Source organism: Leiobunum rupestre, chromosome 10 (assembly GCF_980474605.1).
Source record: "Leiobunum rupestre chromosome 10, qqLeiRupe1.1.hap1, whole genome shotgun sequence".
NCBI classification, from domain to species: Eukaryota; Metazoa; Arthropoda; class Arachnida; order Opiliones; family Sclerosomatidae; genus Leiobunum; species Leiobunum rupestre.
Window position 1 is genome coordinate 10,982,746 of NC_143393.1, and position 11,140 is coordinate 10,993,885.

General features: G+C 39.0%; 1 pseudogene across 1 annotated transcript; it reads right to left on the reverse strand.

Moving 5' to 3' along the window:
- Positions 1–27: 27 nt before the first annotated feature.
- LOC149923651 (beta-hexosaminidase subunit beta-like) lies at positions 28–5,299 on the reverse strand (annotated as a pseudogene). Its single transcript, XR_016477105.1, has 8 exons — positions 5,230–5,299; positions 2,433–2,623; positions 2,221–2,291; positions 1,373–1,534; positions 1,109–1,306; positions 957–1,047; positions 248–352; positions 28–188 (listed from the first exon to the last, which is right to left on the reverse strand). The product of XR_016477105.1 is annotated as a beta-hexosaminidase subunit beta-like (transcript).
- Positions 5,300–11,140: the final 5,841 nt, after the last annotated feature.

An 11,140-nucleotide genomic window follows, 5' to 3' on the forward strand; every position in this document is an offset into this window, starting at 1 on the left:
GTACTTATAAATAAATACGTTAAATGTAAACTAGTATAAATTCATGGTTTGATATGGTTATTTCGACGGTTTAAAGTGAGGAAAATGGGATGATTTTAGAAGCAAGGGATTTCCTCCTCTTTTTCGTGATGTCCCACTCATAGTCCCCGCAGTATCCGTTCAGTATTGGAGACGCCTGGATTCCACGTCTGTAAATAATCGATTTAGGGTTGGTGACTTTCACGTCATCCGTTGTCACGTCAAATACCTCAACATTCTGCATCTTTGTTGGTCCAATCTGAAGTTGGCGTCGTCCGTGTTGTTCACCGAAGCGTCACTCCACAACCTTTCCGCGACGGCTGACGCGCGGGGCCTGCGAACAGTTTACATCGAGATAAGTTACAATATAACTAAGTTACTTAAATTTTTAGTGAGAGGCAGTTCTAGAATAACCACACATTTTTGTGGGACCTACGACCAAAGATAAAATAGAACTCCGTACCTTAGATTCGAAAACTGAGAGCTTTCGGATTAAGGGTTTTGTAACGAAGCGTTTACCCACTTCTAGCACGTGACCTCCGAAATATCAGCCTCCATCGGTTGCTGTATTGTCCTAACACGGACCACTTTGATGACGCGCTAGTGCGCGAACAGCGCGTTATCAAAGTTGGCCGTGGTCTTATCTGCAGTTCGTTATCATGGTAACTATGGACCTAATGTTTTCTGAGTTACGACAGGAAGTGGGTAAATGCCATTGACTACGCGTGAAGCAATGATTTCGAATCTAGGGTATGAGGTTTATATTATCTTTGTTAAGACTAAGTTTCGAGACGGCTTACTGGAGTTCGATAATTGATTTTAAAGTGGCGTATTTTGAGCTCTAGCGGCGGCGCTTACATGTATCTATTTGCATAGGCTTACGATTAAAACTTACAACGTATCCACGCCATGGTCGCAAACGATATCGTAGTTCTTACCAAAGTCTGGACAGCAAGTTGGTCCCGTCGACGTATTATCCCCACAAGCAGACTTCCCCTCCAACCACCAGGTCCTTCTCAGCTTCGGTGCCTGCCATAAAATTCCGTGAAACACAGTTCTCAATGTAAATCCAAACTATAATTGTATCTACCATTAAACGCTCTGGGATCGCATTCGTAATATTTCTTCCAGTCGGGTCCGTAGCTGATGTAGTTCAAGTACCAACAAGCGGACAGGACAATCTGATAGCCCTTCCTGGCGATCGGCTCGATGTAATTCTCCCATTTGTCCATTTTTGAGTCTAAGTAGGTGTGCTTCCAGATTCCAACGATGGTATCGGGTGACATTTAGTGGATTAAACGCGTAAAAGCTTGTGGTTCATTAATCTTCGTTTTGAGAATTCAAAGACGTACCACGACGCCATTATCGACGGGATCTTGCCAAGTGATGTACGATGTACTTGTAGCCCACGTCTTTGACATTAGCGACGGTTTTCCTGACGTAATGTTGCTCGATTTCATTGATATTCGTCATGCCATTTTGTTTCATAAAGTCGGCGATGATCGGACTTGAATTCCTGCGAGTGTTCAATTTTAAGTTAGCCCTTGTTCTTTTTGAATGGATTGAAGGGAGTGTAAAGGGTTTTGAAATTTTTGAGATTAAAAGTTCTCTACCCACTGATTAACAGGGTTTTTCCCAGAGTTTTTAGTTTTCGATTTTCCGTTGATGTTAACGTGCTCGTGCGCGAACTTGGTTTTTGTAACGACGCCGGTGAGCATCCGGCTTTAATAGTAAGTGTAGGGAGTTCTTGGCTGGCGTGTAATGAAGGGCTTGCCACCACCCTGCTAGGACCTCAAAGGCATTAAAGGTCACTAGCGTAATTGCGCCTAAGACCAATCAACAGTGTTCATAGCGGCAAAAAAAATGATAATCCGTTGATCCACCATCGAATGCGGTGGAACGTTTGGTGACCCTTAAGCCCTTTCACTAGGGCATTTCAGCCTCGAAAAAACTCCATAAATTCATTAGGTGTAAAAGAGGAGTTCCGGGAAACCGATAGTTATAGGCATATCACGAAACACGTTTTGAGAACTGGAAATATATTTTCTTTCCATATTTTCTAAAACAGTCTAGGAATTGTCTTTTAAGTATCCGATTCATCAGTATTTCAAATCCCACATTCATTCTGAATATCATAATTTTTGTCTCGTATGATTTAGGACAACACTTAATCCTCCCTTTGATAACCCGGTCGGAACTTACCAGCAAGCGTAGTACAGTGGCGCCGATCCCATGGGGGCGGCGGGGCCGAAGCCCCCATTGGGAAAAATCAATGGGGGCTCCCCCCATTGGTAAAACCGCCTATGTTAAAGGCTATTTACTTTTAAGCAAGAAAGTGTTGCCAGCAGCCTCATTCCAAGTTTATTAGTGAGCTTCGGCCCCCATTGGGAAAAAAAGCGATCGGCGCCACTGGCGTAGTAGACTTCGTCCATGCCCAAATGGACATACTGATCTTTGAAGACTTCTTTTACCTCCTTCATCAACTCTTTGTACATTTCGTAAGTGCCATTATACAAAGGGTCCAAAAATTCACTAGCGGCAAAATCGGGGTGCCTCGGGGTATTTTGTTTGTCTTCACCTTCGCCGTAGCAAGGAGTTAGATGATCTGAAAAGTAGTCATTATAGATTTGAGAGGTTTAACCAACTGTCACATTGGAGGAGTTAATTTTGCCGTAATATATGGTTAAAATGTCAGTTACGTACGTGGGAAGGCTTTTCAAATTCGACATAGTTCCCCTAAAGCAAACCATTCTAAAATAGAGGGGCTGCGATGTTGCGGTTATAATTCATAATTATTAGTACAATAAGGGATAGTGTTATACTAATAGACTAATAAAAAAAACTAGAGGATTGCGATATTGTCATTTCATAATCTCATAATGTAGTCATTGTTTAACAACAGTTATTTTTATAAAGTAACGTGGCATTCTTGTTTAAATGTGGCTCTTACATCACAATCTCTTACTTTGACAAGTTTACGAGAGCGCGCTGCAGTCGCCAGAGGAATATAGCTTTTTCTTAGTTGTTAATTTTCCGGAAAAATTTCCAGAAAAAAAATTGAAATATAAATTACTTTTTAAGGTTTTTTAATGTGTTTATCTTTTTATCGATATAAAATGTTTAATAACAGTAAACATACTACAAAACATTAATAGTGTTACATTGTTAATCAGTTTAAACAAGTCTAGAGGTTTCGTTTTACTTTTAGATTGGAAAAAATGAGGCGAAAATGCCGCTTTATTTAAATTTGCAAACGATATTAGACTAATCATGGAATGAAAACTTTTTTATTTTTTTCGGAAAAATACGGGAAAAATTCCGGAGAAACTAGGCCTCGGTCATTTTCCGCGGAAAAGTTTCCGACTTACAACTCTACTTTTACTAGTGCGTGGTGCAAATCGCTCGTGTGAAGAATATACTAATAAAGATGGGTGTTGTGACGTAAGAGCAACATTTTAATAAGATGGGCAACAAACACAGCACCCAACCCAAGGAGAACGCAACCCGACAAATGTCGTGCATTTTCTTGTGTACAATTTTCATTGGTTAGGTGCTTTAGCGTCTGCTGCCGTGGGAAGGGGAAAAATCAGAAATTGTCTTCCCCCTTTCCTTAAAACGTTCAGCGTAAAGGTTCGTCCAATGAAATTTGTTCACAACACTGCGTTAGCCTGTTTGTGTTTGTTGCTCCTAGGTGGAACTAATTTATTTTATTTTATCTTGCGCACTTGATATATCGTGGTTTTTAACATCATTTTTATTAAATTCTTAAAACATTATTTGATTGGTTTTTACTATCATCAACAATCTTTAAAATAAACGATATTTTCCCTTTACTCAAGTGTAAGAAAATTTATTAAATAGCCATCCGTTGTTTGAAAATCAAATTGAATACAGTGTAAATAACCCGCTGTTTTGATGAAACTCACAAGTCATAGTAAATAAAGACGTAGTGATCAAATGCTGTTCCTATGGTAACGTAATGAAAAAAATAAAGAGCTAGGTGACGCAAAATTCTTGGCGGAGCTCTGACAAACTCCTTTACGAGTTCTACAAATTTCCAGATTTTTTATTGTTATTGTAGAAAAATATTTTCAAAATCAATTTTATGAAAACCCGACATTTTTTTAAAACCCGTCTCAAAAATTGACCACACCGACCCGAGTCGGGATGAAAATCCGGGGATCCGCTTATGATCAACCAAATGCTACAGAACTACTTTTTACATTAGACTCTTTCGGTAACTCCTGGTGTTACCCTCTGAACCAGACTTACTACACCACCAAGTAACGTTAGCTAACAACGCTTCTGTCTACGTTTAATTTTTAACGACGTAGATGGACATCGCGAAATAGCGATTTTACGTACTTCTGTTATAATGTCTTATTTTTCATTTGAAAGCCTACCGTTCTTTTGAACGAATTAAAAAAATTGCTATTTCCTTCTTACGTATATTTACGTCGATCTGGTTTCGGTAATAATGAACTGAAGGGATACTTACCGGCAGTGGCAACCTGACTTCGATGTAGGTGATGTATCCATGGCCGTAGAACAAAGCGGCTGTTAAAACCACCAAAGTTAGGATTGTTTGACGCCCGAAATCCTGAATGTCATGTTGGCTCTAATTGGCGTATTTCTAGCGCGTTTTGGCCTAGCTAGAATGAAAAAAGCTCTCTAGCACGGTAAATTGCGGTATGAAACAAGCGGTAAATTCAACGAGTTCTCATAGGCTGAAGAGGCCGTGACATTTGCCTATTGTAATCATTCATAGAGATAGAAATAAGTAGAGAGAAGATTACCGGGTGAAGGAGCCCTTGTTTTTGACCGGGAAAAGCCCCCCCCCCCCTGCGCATGTATTAGAAGCAGAGATGGGCAGGATTCGCTTGGCACCACCTATCGATTGGCAGAGTCACTAGTACCATGGACGAATTACTGTAATTCGACCATTCTAGTACACACAGCTGATTTTCAAAATGGCTTAAAGGGGCTCCAAATTTCGGTGGCAAAATGTGTGTAAAGTCAGTAAAGTGCGAAATTAAAGGTTGACTCTGCCCGCCTCTGCCAAGGCCGAGTGAGTGGTTGGGGGGAATGAAAAACATGCTCAATTTTCTCTTTTTTTGCCACCGAACTTTGGAGCCCCTTTAATGTAGTTTATTTTACCACGCGGCACGCGTCGATGGCGCCACGAAATCTGCCCATCTAATGGTCTCATACATTGGCGAAAGGGGTCGGAGCCTTCTAACAAGTACATCTCACCACAATCTAATCGTGCTTCTAGTCTCATTTCTATTTCTATGGTTACATGCGGCGGCAGCTCCTAAACTTCCCTTATAGGGAGCTAACAGTTATACGTCTCACGACGTCACCCATGCTTTTTCCTATTGAAAAAAAAATTCTACCCAACATGGCGGCCAAAGCCAAAGCTACGGAGTGCTAGTTCCCTATTAACAATTTTGTATATTAATAATTTCTTCCTTATTAAACTAATATTTGTAAAAAAAGTATTATAATTGACGAACACAACAAATTGGCGACGGAGATGGGATACGTCTACTAGCGTCTAGGCCATATAAGAAAGAGGTAATTTGACGAAAATACAAAAACTTACGAACCACGTGGGAACAAGGCTTAACATGGAGAATAAGAATCTGGGTGGGACAACATTCATCCATTCCCATGGCAATGAAATAAAACAAACAAGAAAAGATCAGTGTTTTTTCCTGCTTTTTAAACCCGTCGAGAAACACGTGCTTAAATTGCACCACGCTCGGCCTGCGGGGATCTTTCCAAGACGAACGATAACCCATCATGGCAGAAATTGGTCAGCTCAACACGTTTGATAACAAGAAAGAATCGTGGAACCAGTACGCCGAAAGGTTAGACGCTTATTTCACCGCTAAGCCTGGAAACATACACGCTGTTACGAAATCGTCTGCAACCTGTTGGCTCCAAAACATACAACGAGCTTAAGACCCTGTTGACAAAACTTTTCAACCCAGCGCCACTACTCTGTGTCGCCCGCCTACGTTTTCATCGACGAAACCGCCTTGAAGGGGAGTCGGTGGAAACCTTTATTGCCGAACAACTAGCCTTAGCGGTACATGGTAAGTTTGACAAAGCCAACGAAATTATTGTGGACAAAATAATCTTCGGTGTGAACGATTCAGCGATGCAGCAAAAACTCATAGCAGAGGAAGAGGGAAAAAAGCAGGGTTGGCATAGAACCAGTCATACCGGTTATAGCCACCTGGTTAAATCCGGTTATAGCCACTTGAAAAAATCCAGATTTTTGTGGCTTTTTTAAAAAAAAATTACAATATGAATATTTTAGTAAATTAATAGTTTTTATTTAGAAATTTAGTTTATTTTTTGTTTCATATTTAGAAACCGGTTTACTTTTACCAGTTTTTCGGTAGGTTTAAAGTTCCAAAGTTCGCTGCCTCGCTTCTGTCATACACAAAAACTAGGGGGAATTTCCCGAGGAAATCAAAAGAATTCAGTTATTTTATATAGTTATTTCGCTTTATTTGTTTAGTTTCTTATTTACGACAATAACTGCAGACAATTTCTACTTACATAAGTAAAAGGTACTGTTTATATTTTAGCCGGTTATAACCGAAAAAACCGGTTTTAGCCAATTAAAACCACTGGTCTGGATTTTTTCAATAAAAGCCGGCTTTTTTCCAACCCTGGAAAAAAGTGGTGAGGTTAAAGAGAGCCACCACTCTGTTCTTGGGCATGGAAAATTCGCAGCGCTGTCTCGGTGAAATGAAAACGGATAACAAAGAGAAGTCGGACCAAGTAAATCGCATACGCACACGAACAATGACTAACAAATCAACTATCTCGACGGCTCTGAAAAAACAACATGGACGAAACATTCACGCCCTGGTCCGAACGACACCTCAAAAGGGAAACAGGCTGAAGGGGGGGAACCTGTCCCGGACTACAGTAAATGCCTGGGTTGCTTGAGTGAGGAGCATAAAGCGCACGTTTGTCCCTGAAGGAATGAAAATGCAGGAAGTGTGAACGCATTGGTCAACCCACCTGACAAGGACAAACAAAAGGATAAATACAAAAATAATTCCGACAAATAATCAGGGGCGTATTAATCATTAGGCACAGTAGGCACGTGCCTAGGACGCCACTTTTCTAGGGGCGCCAATATTCTGATATCGTTTTTCCATTTTCTCAAACGTTTTGTTCAAAATTAGACAGACTAATGTAGTAAAACGAAGAAACTGTAAAACAGGTCACATTTAATCATTCTTCGGCGAATTTATTAAAAATATCGCTGTAATATCGTCACATTGGACGGACAGTAATCTTGTTGCACAATTATCCAAACGCTAAAAAATACGATAATGGTCCGATCCAAGGTTAAGGTTCTCCGTTGAAGGGAAATCGAACTAGTAGATACTTACAAGTTAGTAAATTATATTTTTTTAAATGGTTTTTAATTTTCAAAACAAAACCTGAAATCAACAGCTAGTTTGGATTTGGGGCGATAAAATATTATGTGCCTAGGGGCGCCGATAGTGTTAATCCGCCCCTGCAAATAATATCGAGGAGACTTCCGGAAACAGAACGGAAGATGATGCATTCGACGTCGAAATATATCACATCAGCGACGTCCTTACTGTTTCTGCGGTTGACCTACGTAGGTAGAGAACCATACCCTTCAGAAAGAGTTCCAAACGGGAAACGACGGGAACCCAGCGACTCAAGAAGGATAATAAGCGTCCTATATGGGAGGCCAATACAAAGATGTTTCGTTGAAATGGCCTCCGATATAGGATAGTAAGCGTCCTATAAAGGAGGCCAATACCAAGATGTTTCGTTGAAATGGCCTCCGATGTAGGATATTAAGCGTCCTATATGAGAGGTCAATACCAAGATGTTACAATTACAATTACGATTTCGGTTGCCATGGTTACGCGGGACCTGTTCTGATAAGACTGTACGAAATTCATCTTTATAATTAGGAGGTAGCGTCATCTATATTTTGTAAAGTTATATTGCCAAAAATAAATAATTATTAGCTAACTCACCGTAACTTGAGTTAAAAAGGATCGTGTTGGCAGAATAAAATTATTTTTAAACAACTTCAAAGGTTGTTTGTTACGAGTAATCATACATTTCAATTTCGCATCAGATTCGCGAAAAAATTCAAGTGCAATATAGTTTCCACCACTAGAGACAGACGCCGCCACGGTAGAACGATCAAGTTGATAAAGTCTCCTTATTGAACGAAATTGGTCCCGCGCCAGATTTAGTTGTACCTCTATTAATTCCCAACTCAATGGAAGCCTCTTCACATTTTCATGAGTATCTCGTTTTTTTGTTACCATGGGCTCAAAAACCGAGCTAATTAAATGATTGTTTTATATGATATATTTATGTTATATTATATATATAAACAAAAGTAAATTTATATTTTCAATTATGAAATTTAGATCAAAGGGATATTTCGTCACTTGTCTGCTAAGCTGTGTAGTAGTCTGCCTGCCTGTAGTTTTACTGTTTATGTCAAGTCAAAATGGCCAATTGCCAACGCGAGGAATCATATTAAACCCAGTCATATTGATATATTATTTTGAGTTAGACGAAAGTGGAAGTAACTGGAGCATAATCTCGAGCATAATATAAAAACTACAAAACAGTGGTGCGTTAACAAAACTTTGTAACACTTTGTGCATTATTTATTACATACGTAAATATTAAAAGCGATGAAACCAAGGCCGGGTTAAATTTCTGACATTTTAGCGCGCTATTCGTAGAAAACGAAAGATAAACGTATCCCAGACCAGTGTGAGAAATAAGGCACTATCACAGGCCAATCGCCAGTTTAAAAATTAGCTGGGTCAGTTTAAAAATTAAATGCTTGGGGTGTTAGTGGCCCTGGTGACCACTTAATTAATTCAAAGTTTTTTCCCTTCAAGATTTTAGTTCATTAAAAAAGTCCAATATTAATCCCTGAAATTGTTTGGTCTTTGCTTCTATGCTGTGTGCTTGGCCTTGTGTCAATTGCGGTCAATTGTGTGTATGGGTGGGTGACAGTGGCGCCGCCAGCATTAGGCACGAGTAGGCACGTGCCTACGTGGAAATTTAGAGGGGCCCCCAAATTTTTTTAAAAAGGGGCCCTATTTTTTCATATTGGTAAATTTTCTGTAGCCGAATTAATAGAGAAAATTTTCAAACTTGTGACTATCAACTAATGCACATATTTTATGGGTTTATATTTACTTCATTTAAAAAGGATAATACCCATTGTATAATACCAGGGGGTAAGCGCGTAAGCAAAAACGCAGTGCCGGATTAAGAATTAGGCACACTAGGCACGTGCCTAGGGGCCCCCGAGGGTCAGCGGGCCCCGAAAGATCCCACGTCAATACGCTAGTTCAAAGAATAAGTTATTTGAAAAAAAACATTAAGCTTATTTAAATTTAATAACAGTTTTACGGCATGTTTTTTCAAAATGAAAACAATCAATAACTTTGAAACTATATTGATTCTTTTTTTAATATTTATAATATAAATGAAATATGAAATACTATTCCGAAAAACACTAAAAAACGAATTCGAGTAAGTCGAGATAAAGTACCGCGTAGCAGTGGTGGACTGGCCATAGACTGGGCCTAACCGATGGCAGGTGGGCCCCATGATAAATTTGGTCAGTGGGACACCTTAAACTTTCAACAATATGTCAACATTATAGTAGCTTCAAAATATAATAGAAGTTCCAAAACTTTCAATATTAAATTATATTTTTACTGAATAAATTAATATTTTATTTATAAAAAAAGTTCCAATGACATCGTCGGGGTGCCGAGGCGCTGGCGATTCAGCGTGGATTCATTTTCAAAACAATTTTAACCATTTTTAACACATTTTTAAAAGTTTGGCTAAGCCCGAGTACCCGACGAAAGAAACTACGTAGTTGAACAGTACGTCTTATATTTGGCAGGGTCCCGCTGATTTAAGAGTAAATGTGTTTAACCTAATAATGGACCGCATTGTCCAGTCACTAGATTCACGTTTTTTACAACACAAAAAGTTGTATAAAGCTTTATCTTGCTTGGACACAGCAAATTTTAAAAATATTACCGAGAAGGGCCTAGAAGATGACGCCTTGGATGGTGTTAAGCTTTCTCCACGAATCAGTAAAGATGAAGTTATGTTGGAATTGCTTTCTTTTGCTTCGAACTTCGACGTATTAAAATTATTGCTTAATTGAAAAGGAATTGTTAGATGAATTGGATGTAGAAGCAATTATTGACAGATTCGCACAGTCATCTAGTGTATTCCAACGATTACTCAAAATATAGTGGAACATGAAACATGCTTTTAAACAACCGGTTAATAAGTAAAATTTCGGCATTTGTCTAAAATATAAACTAAAAATAACAATCTGTATGATTATGTTTACATTTAGTATCGACTGTGTATTGCCTTTAATATGTTATCTGTAATTATTAAAAACATTATATCGCTAAAACATTTCATTTATAAATGGCGACGAACCAGCGACCTATGAGTTGCCGTTTCAAAGAGTATTCCAATTGAAAGGAACTGTTACAACTAGGTGATATATAAAATGCTATGGCTTAATAAAAAATCGGGATATATTTTACGCGAGACAAGGGAACACCTACATTGTGGGCTTAGTAGTCCAAAAGGAAGAGGCGTTGGGACCACAACCCACAGGTCGCTGGTTTGATTCCAGCCTGAGGCATGCCCAGTGGTATTCCTTTATTTAATTAAAAATATTATAGCAGTTATCCTTCTAGTTTTCGGCAGTGATTTCTTTATTAACCCTAATTATAGGGGGTATAGGTGCTTGTGTAGAAATAGATTTTAGGAAGGTCATTGCTTTGTCTACTTTGAGTCAATTAGGGTTGATAGTGTTTACACTTTCTTTAGGCCTTTGAGAAATAGCCTATTTTCATCTTTTGACTCATGCTATTTTTAAGGCCTTATTATTCTTATGTGCTGGTTTTGTTATTCATAGTATATTTGGCTATCAGGATATCCGGGTTTTGGGGGGGCTAATACAGAGTTCTCCTCTTGTTGGTCTGGGGCTCCTAGTAAGTTTTTTAAGATTGTGTGGGATCCCTTTTTCTTG